General features: G+C 30.5%; 1 long non-coding RNA gene across 1 annotated transcript in view; it reads left to right on the forward strand.

The window, feature by feature from the left end:
- The first annotated feature begins 4,216 nt into the window (after positions 1-4,216).
- The window catches only part of LOC136985333 (uncharacterized), a 60,765-nt gene continuing 47,365 nt past the window's right edge, over positions 4,217-17,616 (forward strand). Inside the window, exon 1 of the long non-coding RNA XR_010882328.1 lies at positions 4,217-4,595. This is a non-coding gene — a long non-coding RNA (uncharacterized lncRNA). The remainder of the gene's footprint in view (positions 4,596-17,616) is intronic.

Here is a 17,616-nt window from a genome sequence, read left to right on the forward strand (position 1 = left end):
CATTTGGTGTCAAATCCAATGCAATTTGATATGATCATAATAAATGCATTTTCATTTGTTGAAAATATTTAATTAATTCATCTAAATTATAGTATTTTTCACAGTTACCATTTAAAAGTGTTGTTGGAAAATGAAACCCTTGCCACTTGCTCCGAATAATAATTTGAAATATATTTCAAGAATTATTTTCAAATTTATCTTCCATTTATTTCTCCATTATGGGAAATCCATATGCGACGTTTTTCGTCTTACGGCCTTCCACAGAAAAATACATGGTAGATGAGTGAACTAATGTAACTGTTTATAAAGTATACGAATTGAAAAAACCAGTGATATCTGCAAAAACATACCTGTAAACTTTACAGGTACAGAAACTGTTGTCAAGCACGCGTAGAACAATCTTTTGAAATTATAACTGTTTTATCTTAGAAGTACACCAGTGATTCTCAACCTTTTTTCGTCACGGTACACTTTTAATAATTTAAAAATTTGGCGGCACACACGGTTACTTCGGTAAGTACCGAAAGACAACCGGTGACATCATAACAGTGATTTTTAAACGCACTTGGTTATTTAAGTCTCGTTTTCTAAACGCCTTGGTAACTACCAGCAGTTACCGGTAACACCGGTTACAATTTCCAAACGCCGCCTAGGACGATAGAACTAATTGAACTACTTGTCTGACGTCGTTTATGTATGGGTATTCGCAGTGGCGGCACAGTGGTTGAGAGTCACTGATGTACACAAATACAGTGGAACCTCGTTTAACGAGCATCTCGCACAACAAGTACTTCGCATAACGAGCAAAACAGATTGTAAAAATTTGCCTCGCTTAACGAGCGATGTTTCGTATAACGAGTGATGAGGAGAGGAGAAGTCCCGAATTGTGCGCATGCGGCATGCTCCCTCAGTCTGTGTTTAGCACTCGTTCCGCTAGCATCTTAGTGTTGCTTGCGATCACATATTTTTCCAAACTTGTGTTCACACATTACTTATAAATATCAACAACCATAGTCCGTTATATAATAAACACGCCAAACGATATGCCAAATTCTTGGGTCATTAAATTTAATGACCGATTCCAAATTAAATTTTAGAAATGTCTGAATTAAATATTAACTACTGTATTTACAATTATTAAATTTAATACGAGATGGAAACGTAACTGCCTACCTCTAGCCAAATTAATTAATTTCTAATATTTAATTATAGCCTTTACATAACCCAAGAATTTGGCATATCGTTTGGAGTGTTTATCAAACATATTAGCTGTAATTTTTTTTTTTTTTGTTTCTGTAAATCGAATTCTCATTCCAGGATGGTTCATTCTGCTCTAGATGAAAAGATTATGATGATTCACGCTCCTTAACAGTGTATATTGTACAATTTGTTTTTTTTTTTAATAAACGTTATACATAAAACATTTCAGCATGTTTTCGGCATGGAACGCATTATCGTATTTTACATTAATTTCTATGGGAAAAATTGTTTCGCTTAACGAGTGTTTCGCATTACGAATAAGACTCTGGAACAGGGCTGTGGAGTCAGTAGATTTTTACACGACTCCGACTCCGACTCCGACCAAGGGCGGACTCGTTAACAAAGTAGGCCCGAAAATTCTGACGTCATCACGTGACCTCAGAATATTAGCATCAATAAATATAGTTCTAATAAAGATAGAACGTAGAAACTTTTTTATTCCAAAGCTAAAATATGCCTCTAAGTAATGAGTCAATACGATAATTTTTACTTTGCTGTTGTTATAGGCCTATATAACAGAAAAAAAGTGTAGCGATAGTTCAAAAAATGATCCCACCCCAAACTTTTGCATTTTTGGACTCAGGGCACCTCGAAATGTCGAGATTTGCAAAAGATTCGGTTTTTTTTCTGTATGTACGAATGTTAGACTGTATGGGAGGCACGATTTTGAATCAGAGTGAGATGGTTTAACACAGGAGTTATTAAGCTTGAAAACGGTTGAAGTAAATCGGTTGGTACACATTCTAACACCCGTGCGTACAGAAAAACCTCGAATGTTTTTGCACTACGTTTCGAGGCTTCCCGAGTCCAAAAGCGTAAAAATCTGAGAAAATCATTTTTTGACCGATCGTCATTCTTTTCCTTTGTTATAGGCCTTACTGTATAACAACCGGGAAAGTAATAATGACGACGATTCTGATTATTTTTTTAAAAAAATACAAAATAAAACGATTTTAAAAAATTAATTAAACATTAAAATTTGACACATCTACTGAATATATAAGTTCACATTTATTGACTTGTTTGATGATGGCATTGGTATTTGGTAAGCGTGTATGAATAAAAATAGTAAATACATTCTTATACAAACAAATTAGTTTAATAAAAATGTTGTAAAGTACATAATATACGAGTATATTGGATAATATATAAGTATACAGATACATTAAACTAAGTCAAGAATGATAAATATAACATTTAGAATGGTAAAAAACAGGTTGCTTATTTTGCCATGTTGATTAATTTATTATTTTTCATCTCTGTTATAAACTGAATTACTCCTTACAAAAAAAGATCACTTCTATTAAGTCAGCATTCACTGAACTTTTTAAATCATATTTAATAATTTTAAAAGCGGAAAATAAACGCTCTACCGAAACTTGGTTGGTGACAATGCTGTGACAATCAATGTTGTATTTTGGATAATGTCTGGATAGTGCAGTATTGCCGTTTTAACATCAAAACTTGAAGAGTGGTCAATGTGATTTATTTTTTCCAGTGCATAATAAATATCATTTTCAAATTTTGTAAGATTTCCTTTTCTGTCTGTTCTCATATTAGAACTCAAGCTTAATTTTGAAGGTAGAGACTAGTTTTATAAAAAAATAAAAAATAAGAACTAGCAGATGAGCCATATATTGCTCACGCAAAAAGTAACAATAACGAAGATTAAGATATTTAGATTATAGCCGATTTTATCCGTTCTCACTGGGTACAAGAATTAGGTCCTCTCTCTTTCGAGACTAATTAGAGAATTTTTAGATGGGTCTAAAAGTATGTTAGATTTTTCACAAAACCGCAAAATACCGCATCTAAAATAGCACGGTAGAAACGGAGTTTTTCGAGGTAATCCTTAACCGTTTGAACTCTGAGCTTATCATTATTATTACAGTACTGTTATTATTATTAACACATCTCGATTATAAGATTGTGAATGCTAATACGAGTAAAATATTCATTAGGTCCGACCATACTAGAGATATGACACATGATCCCTTCTATGTCTCTACCCCAGTGGCGTAGCGTAGTGGGGGCGGCAGGGGCGGCCCGCTTCGGGCGGCACTTTTAGGGGGCGGCAAAATTTCACAATAAATAATAATATCTTGTAAAAATTTGAACCATTTCATTTCATATTTTTGTCGCACCTACGACTCGGATCGATTGAAATGAGCACGGAATTTTTCATTACTTATACCTAAATAAGGGGTGACGAAATTTTCCTCCGCCCCGGCGGCTGAAACTCACGCTACGCCACTGCTCTACCCTGTCGACCTTTAATAAAGAACCAAAATTTAATAGCATTAATGCCCTTTATACACACGCTACTGTGCCAAATTTTGTTTCTTAAACTTTACTCATTCTGAAATATTGTTTACTAGTTCAGAACAGAATAAAGAAATTACACAAATTAGACGCCAACATACGCGCGTGGATGCGCGAATTTTTCCCTTTATTTGACATTTTTTGGGTTCGAGAGATCTCCAAACGTATGGATTTGCAAAAAAAAAAAAAATAAATAAATAAAAAAAAATAAAAAAAATAAAATAAAATAAAATAAAAACTCGGAGAGTCAAATGTGACACGATTGAAATACTTTTTCGTTTTTTACATACATAACAAGTTGGGAAAGTGAAAAAGAGTCGGAGTCGGGGGATTTTTGACGACTCCGACTCCGGCTAAAATAGCAAAACTCCACGACTCCGACTCCGACTCCACAGCCCTGCTCTGGAACGAATTATGCTCGTTAAGCGAGGTTCCATTGTATACAATAAAGTATGAAATTGGCATTCAAAGACTACGTTTTACATTCATAATTATTTCGCTATTTAACGCGATTTTGATACGCGCGGTAGTATCGAGGGGTTAGTTTTGAGAGTAGGGAGGAGTAGCGGCCGGATGGCCGAGCGGTCAAGGTTAGCAGCCTGCCGTCCTGGGGGACTCGGGATCGAATCCGGACGGGTCGAAAAATCCCCAGGAATTTTTCGTGGGGTGGTCCGTCCGGATATGTCGGTCCCCGTCCCTCACCACCCGGCCGCCCCATTGTGGGCCTGGCCGAACCCATAATGGGCTTGCTATAAGAGGCCCTCTTAGTGCCCACTGGGCGGAAAGAGTTACAAAAAAAAAAAAAAAAAGTAGGGAGGAGTTTTATAAATAATTAAATGCCTATAACGAGTAAAATCGTCATTAAGTCCGACCCTTTTTTCCTAACCGGGACTTGGATCGGACGTACTGTACATAGGCTTGTTTGGAGTGGGGAGTGAAGTAGGAAGAAAGGACACGACTCGGTTTGGACGACTGGTAGCAAACCACTCGAGAAGCAATCTGATTGCATCGTAGTAAGTTACACATGATAAATTATCTTTATCATTATCATTAGACTGAGTATTTGGAGTGTATAACTGGATAAGACCAATATTATCGTTCTCTGAGTTCATCAGTGAACCATGTGGCCGACAAAAACATTTTGTAATAACTTCTTTACAATGAAATGAAACGTCATTACTGTAAATGATATATAATCAAGATCATTTCAAAGTTGACAACTGAAAAAAATTGTTTTTTTTTAACATTTTAAGGGAAAAAAATGCATTTCTGTTCTTAACTACTTTGCATATTGCAATAGCCTTGCTAATTTGCATAAAACAACACATAACTGATTAGTTTGTTTCACCAATAAACTATCGAAGAGCAACAAGTGAAGTATCGTTATATCAATTGAAAGTTGACAACAAAGAAAACATTGTAAATACAGAAAAAATATTAATTTCAAATTGAGTATAACACAAAATTTAATTCCAGAATTGTCAATTAAATAGTTTTTTAGTATCAATAAGAAAGTATGCCAAAGAAGAGAGAATTGAATCTCGAAGAAAGCCTTCAGATTGTACGTGAGCATAAAAATGGCAATTCTCTTGCTACTATTGCAAAAAAGTATCAAATGTCATGAGAAGGTGTCAGAAAAATAATGGTAAAATATTTAAATAACAATACAGTGAGAAACTGATTACCAGGACACCACCCTAAGGCCACAACATCAAGAGAAAATGCATGATTTACTGTGAGGCCACCAAAAACTCCTTTATAACAGCCAGTGGCGTAGTTAGCATGGGTGACACTCGGTGCGGATATCGTGGTGTCACCCTTTTTAACTCTTTTATAAAACACTGTTGAATTGTAATATCTTTGCACTCGAGCAACTTGAACGCTATATTGAGTATGCGATGTCGCAACATGAGTTTAGATTTATAGAATAATCCGAGCTCTCGTAGCATCTCCTCATAGTGAGAAACTGTCATGGGAGGCGAGCCGTTGACCTTTTTTTTTTATTTTTTTAGGTACAGGCCTACCGGGTGTCACCCCTACACGGGTGACACCCGGGAGGGCCGCTCCCACCGCCCCCCCTAGCTACGCCTCTGATAACAGCTAAAGAAATAAAAGAACAGCTTGAAGCCAGTGTTTCAACTATTAAGAGAAGATTAAATAAAAAGGGTCTCCATGGAAGAGTGACTAGTAAAAAACCAACAATAATTTCAGCAGTGAATCAGAAGAAAACATTAGCTTTGCCAAAAAATTTGTGACAAGCCTCTAGAGTTTTGGAAGCATGTTATTTGGAGTGATGAGTCAAAATGAGAGTTGAAGGATGCTAAACAATGAAAATTTGTTTGGAGAAAGAAAAATCAAGCATTCGATAAAAATAAAACTGTGGGAACAATAAAACACTCACCTTATAAATGGTTTGGGGGTGTTTTTTCAGGGTTCAGAATGGGCAATATTGTTCAAATTCACAATCACATGAAAGCAGTACATTACAAACAGATACTTGAAGACAATTTAATGGCATCAGCAAGGAAAATGGGAATTGAAAATGAATTTTGCCTTTCAACAAGACAATGATCCCAAACATACAGCATTGCTTCTCAGAAGATATTTCAATAAAAATGATATCAAAGTTCTTGAATGGCCACCACAGTCACCAGACTTAAATTTAATAGAACATCTGTGGGATGAATCAGACCAGCAGTCGGCAACCTTTCTGACCTCACATACCACTAAACTCACAATTTTGAATCCTGTGGACCACTATCATGAATTTTTTTAAATGATAAAATATATAAAGGAACAACACCGGAGTGAAAATAAATGAAAATCAACAACTTTAGTGCCTTTGACCGGTGTGCTTCTCTCTTCTTTCTCTGTAAAACGCAAACGTTTTCGAACCAACGAGGTTCGAAAACGTTTGCGTTTTACAGAGAAAGAAGAGAGAAGCACACCGGTCAAAGGCACTAAAGTTGTTGATTTTCATTTATTTTTTAAATGATACAAAATCTGTAGAATAATGATCATAAAAGTTCAATTTTACTATATTAATATGAAACTCACGTGTTTAATTATAACAAATTAATGCAAGCCTAAAGTTCATTGCTGCTTGTTTGAAGTAAGTTTATAAATTCTTAGCACTTTCCATGAAGGACAACAATCACACTCACAATATTGTTTATTGTTCATTATTTATTGATAACAGTCACTTCATATTTGGTTTTAGATTCGAATAAAAACTCCCAATGAGTGAAAAAATCAACTAAGCATTTTGCATTTCTTTCGTAACATTTTGCGTAACCTTCAGTTGATCAATGTCCAAATTTCTCCATGGACCATCAATGGTCCATGGAGTACCAGTTGCCGACCGCTGAATTAGACCACTGTATTCCTCTTAGCCATAGAAAATCTTTATCATCGTACAAAGAATTATTATTTAAGGTTTGGTCAGAAATTGGGCAGGATATCACTGATAAATTAATTAACAGTATGCAAAGTTGACTTCATGTAATTCAGGCCAAAGATAGTCCAACAAAGTTCTGATTTGACTCTTTCTTAATGTTTTATTTCATGTCAATTTTGAAATGGTTTTGCCATACAACACAAATTTACAATTTGTAAAACATACATATTTTATTCAAAAGTTTTTGTTGGATTTAATAAAAAACTAACTTGTAAGTCTGAAAAGTAAAATTAAGGTTAATTCAATTTTTACATATTGATAAGAGGATGATAAACTCAAAAGTTCAAAAAACAAGCTATGTCAACTTTGAAATGGTCTTGACTGTAGCTTGTAGTGAAGATTTGTTTTGTTCATTTTTGAGAATCAACTTTGCCAAATTTAAAACTTATAAAAATCTAGTGATTCATTTATCATATTAAAAATATAAATTACAAAGTTTTGGAAAATGCTAATATTTTAGATTTTAATTAGTCTTTAAAAAATATGCATTATAAGTCTTTTCCTAAGGCTATAAAATTTAAAGTTTACAAATGTAACATTGAATCAATTTGTAAAAATGTTTGTTATATTAATCATAGGTATTATACAAATATATAAATTAGATAATTCAGTTCAGAAATTAAGTTGTAGACCACAAAAATGAGGAAACTCATAAACGGCTGTCAGCAGGAAAGAAAAGAGCATGATGAAAGAAGTATTTTTTCAGAAAAAATTGATTTACATTCTTATAATGTAAACTACCAGGAAGAAAAATCCAAATTTTTGAATTCAATAAATTAATTTATATTTCTATATGCATAAAATGTTTTAAAATAATTTTGTGAATTCCAAATAATCTCTTGATAAAATTCTTGTGAATATTGATAATGTGAATAATTTTTTAAGATATTTTAGTGTAATATTTGTGCTACGTTTGAATAAATTCAATTTAAGAATTATTGAACAATTTCAACTTAATTCTTTTTACTACTATATACCAGTGATGGTGAACCTTTTTGAGAAGTGGGTCAAATTATGTTCATTAATTTTTTTAGTACTAGCTCATGGGTCACTGAGTGATGTCATTTGGAAAGGGGAGGGAAGGTGGTTAAAAACTACTTTTTTGCGCATGTCCTGATGCGTGCATCGGGCCTTTAGACTGTTTTTTTTTTTATAAATTTGACATTAGATATATATATACTTTATTTTTTTAATATTTTTGATTGTCTGTTCTCTCTTTTATGATATAAAAATCAATGCAAGGGTCATTTAAAAAGTCTGTGTGGGTCAGTGTCTGGCCCACGGGTCATAAGTTCGCCACCACTGTTATATACCATAACTAACAAATTATTATAAAAAATCAAATCAACTGTGGTAAGATTTTCATATAAACCTACAGTTTTTTATCTCATCACATCTATACTGAAATAGCTTTATCACTGATATGAGAACAGAAAAAGTCAAACTGTGTCAAGAAAAAATATCTGCAAATAATCTTAACATACTTAACTCTAAACTCTGAAAATTCCTACTTTCTATGTATAGCACCTGAGACAAAATTGTTTTTATCCCACAAGGGAAATTAAAAAAGCCCTTTTTTTACAAAGAAATGTTTTATTTTTAACTGTGTTGGGATTATCACCTGTGGACATTTTAGACTGTTTTACATATTTGTCCAGAGTAGTAGCCTACAAAGAAAGGTCATCTCTGCAGTAGAGAATAGTTGTTCCTGGTGATTGGACATGGCAATGAAGATATGTCTAGTATCTGTAATGTAATTTTTACTTTATTAAAATTAATTTAATTTTCTTTGTTACTTTTTTAATCTACGTGGAACTGATTTAATAAATACTCAGTTGAAATATTTTAATAAAATGATCAATTATACATTTTATACATTATAATGTTAAATTTTATTCAAGTTTATATATAATAATTCTAATTATCATCATCACTGAATAGTAGTAATTTATTTTCTAAGGTAATAAGAGGAAATGAGTATTGGTCTATGGATGTGAAATTAAAACTGGTCAATTGAAATATTTATTAAGTTATAGGAGTTCTATTTATGTATAGTAGTTTTGCAGCAACTAATGAGACATACACTGAATAAATTTATATTTTTGAACGTACAACATTGTCACTTCATAATATGGATTATTTTATATTAACATAAACAATAGAAGTGCATTACTCTAGTACTCAATAATCCAGAATATTAGTAATTCAGCATCCTCTGACAGTACTTCAGTAAACTATACATAGTATACATTTTATTGTGCTGAAATATTGCTTTGTTAGAGCTAACACACATTGTGTTCAGTAATGTGTATGATTGATGTATTTTCTTTTCTACAGGCCAATGCAAGGACAGCAACCTAAAAGCAGGTCTCATAGTTGAAGTTTGTACAGTTTTTGTAAATTGTATGTATGCAGTAGGATACATGTCTAGAAAATATTACACAAATTACTGCTAATTTTAATTTTATGCAATAACATGTTCTCTAATGTTTCTACAGGTTTTTCAGTCAATTTTAACACAGTTTAGTCATGTAATGTATCATCTTCAAACTGATTAGAGAGCATGCATAAACAAATTGGAAACATATAACCACATGTACTGGTACAAAATGTATAGCAATTATTTATGAACTTCATTAATCCATCACTTTAGTTCCAAAAGTGATAGATTAATGAACTCAATTGGGATATTATGTGAGATTATTAATGTAATAATATAAATAACAATATAAGGAGTTACAAGATTATTTAAAATGCTAGGTGAAAGATTAAATTTTAAGTATTTTAAACAATTCTACAACTGAATCTGTTCAGAATTACAGTAGAGCATCGATTATCCGACTCAATAAGGGACTGGGGTTGGTTGGATAACTGAAAAAATGGATAACCGAAAAGTATGAAAAAAATACATTATTAGTATAGTATATTAGTATATCCCATGTAATAAGCATATTAGTATTAACCTACTTCGCGTTGAATTTTCATCGATGTTAAGCCTAACAATTTTTTTTTTTTAAATACTAATCATTGTTAAATTATTTCTTTATTTTGCACAAAATAAATACAGAAATAAAGAAACAATAGAAAATTAAGCCTGGTTTAAATACTGGCCTCCCTTTCATGGTCAAGCCAATGTTTCCAGCTAAAACACGCAAAAATTTAACAAAAATAATATTAAAGTAGCAAAGACAGTCAAATATTGTAGCGCCACATCACTAGCGTACATTTGCATTTGCTGACTAGAACGTGGTGTGGTAGTACAGTACACCAATATTTATTTGTATATATCTAATATATATGTATATATTTCTATACTTTCTTCCTTCTTTGTTCTCGATTCTTTTGTCTTTCAATTTCTAGAAGCTTCTTAGTATGGGTGGTGAGTCACCTACTTCGAACACAAAAGAAAGGTGGTAACCCTGAGGGCAAAAGTAAGAAAGGATAAGCTACTTTTAGCTGGGGCGTCGAAGGAAGAAGACGCAGTGTAGTGTTCTCCAGACTGTTTTAGCATCAGTTGGAGAGACATTAGTCAAGCTAAGACTGAATATTTTGATCTCAGGAATTCTGGAAAGTTATAGGAAAGTTTTTTTGATTGAAGATATTTACGTCGTTTTTCCTCAACCCTCACGAAAGAAATATTTCGGCCACCACCACCACCACCAGAGTGTTCACCAATTTTGGGTACCCTTCTTGTCTCATTCTATCGATATACTCGTCCTATTCTCTATTCTTTTCCTTCTTCCCTTTTTATTTGTTAGCATAAGTAGTTTTTAGTTTTTTAGATATAAGACTTCTTTGTACCGCGGTAGATTTTTATTGATCGTTTATTTTTATTTTTTGTCGCGGGAATCGCGTCAACCGTTCTGTCTGGGTTTAGTGTTAATTGATCGTACAAGAGAACGAACGGACTACGAGGAGCATCGGAATCCATAAGAATCCTGATTATTGTAAAGACCACGGGTGAAATAAAAAAAAACGTTTTTTTTATTGTATTTCTTGTCATCTCTTTGTTAGATCACAAATCACCACGTGCGTGTTATAACAGTGGTCAGTTAACCGATGTGACGGTTGATTGGGGGTCGGATAATCGATGCTCTACTGTATTTTTTGAAAAAGGGAATAACCTTTTTTAATTTTATTGCTTTGTACTAAAACTTGATTTTTGACATATTTAAATGTGTAATCTTTTATAATGAAGTTCTTTTCTTAGAATACAATCTGAAATTATCCTAATTCACTTAGTCTCAGTATTTTTCTAATGAAGTGTATGTGAATCTGTTTCTAATAAATAAACATTATTTATACATAAAACACTTTTTATAATAGTACAGTAATTCTAATGACAACATTGGAAATATAGAAATGATATACTGTTATGTTAATTTGGATACCTATAAATATCATTGATAATTCAGATTAACTTAAATGTAATTATTTAATAAGTTTGGATTATTTATGAAAACAATGAAATGCAAATATATGAGTTACAAAATTTCTTTTGCTATTAACTTCTAGATTATGGTTCTTCCATAAACCATGTGTCCCAGTTTAGAGAGAGGGAAGGATATAAGAAAAGACCACATAGGGGATGGATAATGCAAAAACACACATGGTTATAATTATTTTAATAAAATAAATCAATTTAGAAAACTTAAAAAATTATATTTTTCATTTAATAATGCATTGATATTTTTTACAGGCAGTCAATTAAATTAGCCAATTTTCTTGTAACATCAGTGCATGATCCATGTTAAGTGAAAGTTCTATTTGAATACTATTTGCCCTCTTTAATCAGCACCTGGACTGTATGGAAATGCAGGTGCTTCAAAAAAACTATTGATGAAATCAATTCCGATACTGATGTATTGAAAATAAAATTCATTTTATTATTTGAAAGACTGAAAAACTGTACTTAAAGGAATCTGACTCTGAATGGATAGGATAGAATAAGGCAATGCAGCACTTAGTTGATCTGCCAAGAAGGTTGCATCCTGGGTGGACTTTTAATGAGAAACTGGCCTCTATTCAGATATTACATCTGTGAATTAAACCCAGAAAACATATGGCCAGACCATTGGTGAGGTGCAAACTTGCAACTAACTACCAGTATTTTGTGATTTTGGCTAAGCAAATCAAACTCTGGAGAAAAAAATTATTTTAAAAATTGTTGTTATTAAATATAAAATTAATTATACATAAGGTTATAAAACTATAAATTGGGAAACAAAGTGAATGAAAACAATTTCCAGCACAATTTTTTAAGTTTTATTTTTACTTTCTTATAAAATTGTGCTGGAAATTGGTTTCATTTGCTTTATTTATTAAATATACCCAGTTTTGAGTAATTGATTATACAGTTAAAGCTGTCTATCATGGAACCCCAAGGGCCCAAACAACTTTTCTGTAGTAGACAAGTTTTTGCTGTACCTACTATATGTATCCCTTCACTAATGCAATTAATAAATTTCTTGATGTGTACTGCATTAATCAAATACAGTGGTACCTTGGTCTCAACCAAACAATCACCACCCACTAGAACAAATTTTTGGTTAATAACAAATATTTTTATTTTAACTTTAATTTTTTCATTCATCTGTAAAAAAGTTCTGTAAGGTAAAATTGAGTGACCAGTTTAAAAAAATAAAACCTTACAGCTGCAAATCTTCGTAAGACAAAATTATACTCAATTCAGTTCATTTTCTTCATAAGTGAAAAAAAAAAAAAAAAAAAAAACACAAACTGCATGCAGAACACAATCATCAGCATGTTTTATAATCATTTCAAGTGGATGAAGTGTTTCAAAAATACGTGTCTGTGACACACTAAGATTTGTTGCAAATTCATGAGTTGTCATTCGTCAATCTTTAACAATTTTTTCCCACAATTTCTCTTCAACAGCTTTTGGAGGCCCGTACATTTTGTATCCTTTAGTTCAAAATTTCCTGAACAAAGCTTTCAAAACCACGTTCGAGACATCCGGAGTTTAGAAGCATCTTTCCCATACACAGTACAAGTATACTGTTTGTATAATGTGATATTGCTATACAAACAGTATGAAACTTAAAAAGCATGCATAATATGCTTGATGTACATTTTATCTGCAGACATTTCGACTTGATTTTATTCAAACGAAATGTGATGTAAAAAAGTTTAAGATAAACTTCAAAACAAAGAAAACATTCTTGCATCAGGAATAATGAGTTAAATTTCACAACTTATAATTACATCACATATTTATGTTAAGTGAAGACAGCCATTAATAAAAATATGCAAAAACTTTCCATTTAAATCCCAACAAAATTACTGAAATACAGTGGTCATATTTTGCAATTCTGTATTGCATGTGTACTTTTTGACTTTTTTATGATTTGTACATGCTAGGCTTGTAAACTTCTTGTTAAATTAGATAAAAATACCAATTTTTCTGTTATACGGCCCAATTTTCCTTTCCATTTCCACATAACACAGGTTCTGTTACATATAGGTTAATTTACATTAATTTTTACAAACAATTCAAGAAACCAAAGAAATTTTCTGTTAATAATAGGTTTTTGCTATATATAGATTCCATTATAGACAGGTTTGACTGTATAAATTGAGAAGAGAAGTGGATCTAGAAGATTTAGAGAAAATTTAATAAAAATGGAACAGCTATAGTTTGAATCAAAGACATGTTGGATCCAATGTGGGAAAAAGTATAATTCATGGGCATTAAAAATATATTTTAAGTGTAAGCTTGTGTTATTAAATTTTATATCTTCCACTGTATTTTTGTTACTATGGCATAATGTAACTTTTCCTAAAAAAAGGGGTCTTGAATAGTACTTTTAGTTATTTTGCTACTGTATCAATGCATTGTGCTGGAAATTGGTTTCATTTACTTTATTTATTAATGCAGTTTAATTTTGAATAAAATGTGAGTTGATATTCTGAAAAGTGATTATATATAAAATTTCATCATCTTAATTTTATAAACATGAAAATAAGCTAATCAATAATTAATAAATTTTATATTAAATACATAACGAATGACATATATTTAATGCATTTTTCTGTTTAATTTAATTGTAATAATTTTTTTGAGTATTTTTCATTATTGTTTGATAAAGAAAGCTACTTGAATCAGAAAATCTAAATTGCTGTAAATGAAAATTTTCCAAATACAGTCAAACCTGTTTTTATGCGCTCTTTTTATGTGCGATTTTTATTTGTGCGATTTTTTAATGTGAATTTTTAATTTGTGCGGGTTTTTTTTGTGCGATTTTTTATTTGTGCGGTATAGTTGGCGACTAGTCTCCTGCGATTCGTCATGTCTTACGTTGACTTATTATAGCTAAATAAACTTATTATAGCATAAATGCACTTATTATAGTAATATTATTACATGAATATGCGAAAAATGAAATAATTTACTTTTTAAGTCAACAAAACACCACCTGGACAAAAATATGTAAAACAGACGATAGACCAGACGATGCAGTCAAGTGCTGACATCTGTTGTCAATAAATTCTATTTCGTACGGTTTTGAGTTATTTTCTATGTGAGACTTTTTTTATGCAGTCCCTGTTGACCGCATAAAAAAATATTTTTTAATTGTGTTGCGAAAACTATTATTTACAGCCATTCGTGAAGTTTTGTGAGATTTTTTTAATGCGTTTTTTTTAATGCGGTCCCTATCCCCCGCATAAAACAGGTTTGACTGTATTTTTTATGGAGTTAGGCCTATATATTTGATTTTTTTAGTCAAATATTTTTATTAAATTTATATATGAATAAATACTTGTTATAAGTTATCTTCTAACCTATTTTATTTATTTTTGATGACAGATTTGAAAAAATGTACTAATTCAAATTATTATCTATAACATAAATTAGCCTAAATTTTAATCCATATGATAACATCATATCCATGAAGTTTATCAGTTGTATATAGTGTTACCACTCGTCTGGTTTTTACCCGGACAGTCCGGGAATTGACTCTCTGTCCGGGTGAACTATTAATTTTGTCCGGGAATTTCGTAGAAATTATGATGAAACAAAGTTCTTGCAAATATTGTTATAAATTTACACCATTTGAACAATGAAAGACCTCACACTCACTGAAACTCATCTTCCATTCTGCCATGCTACTCTATGCTGACGTGTGATGTGCAACCTGCCTCTCAACCTTTTTTTTCCCTAGTCTCTAACTGTAACTGATTAGAACCAGCATGCACGTTCTTCTTTGCATTGTAAAATGGCATTGTGCATGTGTCAGGAACTTCTGTTCAAACAAACCTGACCTGCCGTCCAGGTCAGTGATTTTGTAAAGGTGGCAACACTAGTTGTATATAAAGAATAAATTATATGTAAAGACATTTTTTTTTTTATAAACAGGCTACATGATATTTTTATTACACATGGTACATATTAATAAACTGAATCTATATCATTTAGAAAAACTCATCATATCATTACTATTAATATCATATAATATCATTACTAATAATATATGATTGTTGATGATAACAAATAAGTATTATTTTATTCATAATATTTACAAATTATAAGTAAATTTTAAATCATATTTGCCATAGAAAAAGCAATATTGCTGTAATAAATGAAGTATATTTCATATTTTTAATTTAAAAAATGTTTATAAGCAAAGACAAGATTTTATATTAAAATCCGTAATTAAAATTGCATAAACAAAATATAATCATTTTGTGTATAAACAACATTAAAATATATAAATTGTAAGATCAATGTTATAAATGGCATTTAATTATAGAAATTAAAAATTCTTATAAATTTACCTGAGTTATATAAATGCCAGCACATAAAAATTAGCAAATTTTAAATATTATCATATATTGTTATAGATGTTAGTTTATACTATTTTTTTAAGATGCAATATGATCTTAAAATTCTAAGATAGTGTGGAAGCCCTTAAACTACTTTCGAATTATGCCAAACCAAATAATCAATTACTAGAAGACAAGATTTTTGAGAATAAAAAAAAAAATGAAAATAGTTTGTTTTGCTAATTAAAATTATTAATAGTTAAAATATACATTAATGAATATACTATATAATTTCTAAGATATTTTATTTAGAAATGATTTCAAAATTAATTAATAAAAAAAATCTTTGAAGTGTTAATACTTATGTATCATTTTTATTGCTAAATATATACAGTATTTTTTCTAGTATACTCAACAATAAGTTAATAGTGGAGTGGTTATGGTTAATTAATTAATATTAAATGTGATATTTATATATTTTTATACAGTCAGTTCTTCAAAATCTGGAATTTATCCTCATCATCTGAATAAAAACAGATTTTTCCAGGATTATTATGATACAGGTTGCCAACTTTCTTGGATTTGTTAGGAGACCTCTGGAATTTGGAAAAAATTTTAAAGTTTTCTAGTTTCCAAATTGAGGCCTATTCTCCTATATTTAGATGACAAGATACATTTTTGGATATATATTAAAACAGACTGACATAGACAACAGCATTTCGATATTGCTGAGAACAAAAACCATCAAATCTCCCAAAAATTTTACTCCTGGAAAGGAAAACTCCCAGAATCAACTCTTATTATGATATAAAACCCCAAACAAAATATCTTTTTATACCTGAAATATTAGTTAAATTTTTATAAAATTTGTAATTAAATATTGATATTTTAATATTTGTATAATTAGAAATAATTATTCAAATGTGTTTTATTAAAATAAATTGAAATATAATAATTTTATTTAATTTTTTAAAATATTTTAATGATAGTTAATTCTTCAAAAGAAATTTTGTTGGTTACTAATTAATCAATTAAATTACATTTGAACTAAAATGCTTTTTTTAATAGTTTCAATAATTATAACTAGTGTAAATTATTTAGTATTAATATATACAGTAACTACTATTAAAATATTAAAAATATTTAAGCACATTTAAATTCATACTGGTATTTTTAAGTAAATATACAATAGTAATGCTTGTAAGTTAATCGAATTTGAGGGTCGGATGTCACACCAATCTTTTAGTTGAACAAGAAAATAAATTATTACAAAAGGCATTAATTACCTTTTGTGATTTGCCTTATAATACATCGAAAGTGCTAGTGAATAAAGTGGTATTCATACGTAATTAACGCCTTTTGTGATAATTTATTTTCTTGTTCAAATAGTAATGTTTTTTTCAAACAGCTATCATTATTGGACCAATTGTTTTTCCAAGCCAAAATACTGACTAGAACAAGTTATCAATAGTTATTGAAAAATAAAGAAATGAAATATAATAATTATATTTTGTTTAATAGGAAGCTAAAATTAGCAATATTTGCTGGATATAATCATTCACTTTTATAACCACTTAACATTTTAGTTTATTTGTTCAAAAAATCCCTTTTATGTCCTTCGAATCTGAAGTTCACCCGAGTTCAAGAATTACTCAGATGATGATTAATTCTCAGATATTTTATTTATCTGATTATTATTAAAAATTATTATTTTATTTAAAATAATCATTTTTAATAATAATAATTGTAATTTACTTTTAAATTCTATGATTCTATTATTAATTTTTTCACAA

This window comes from Centruroides vittatus, unplaced genomic scaffold (genome assembly GCF_030686945.1).
Source record: "Centruroides vittatus isolate TY-2023 unplaced genomic scaffold, ASM3068694v2 contig_958, whole genome shotgun sequence".
NCBI lineage: Eukaryota > Metazoa > Arthropoda > Arachnida > Scorpiones > Buthidae > Centruroides > Centruroides vittatus.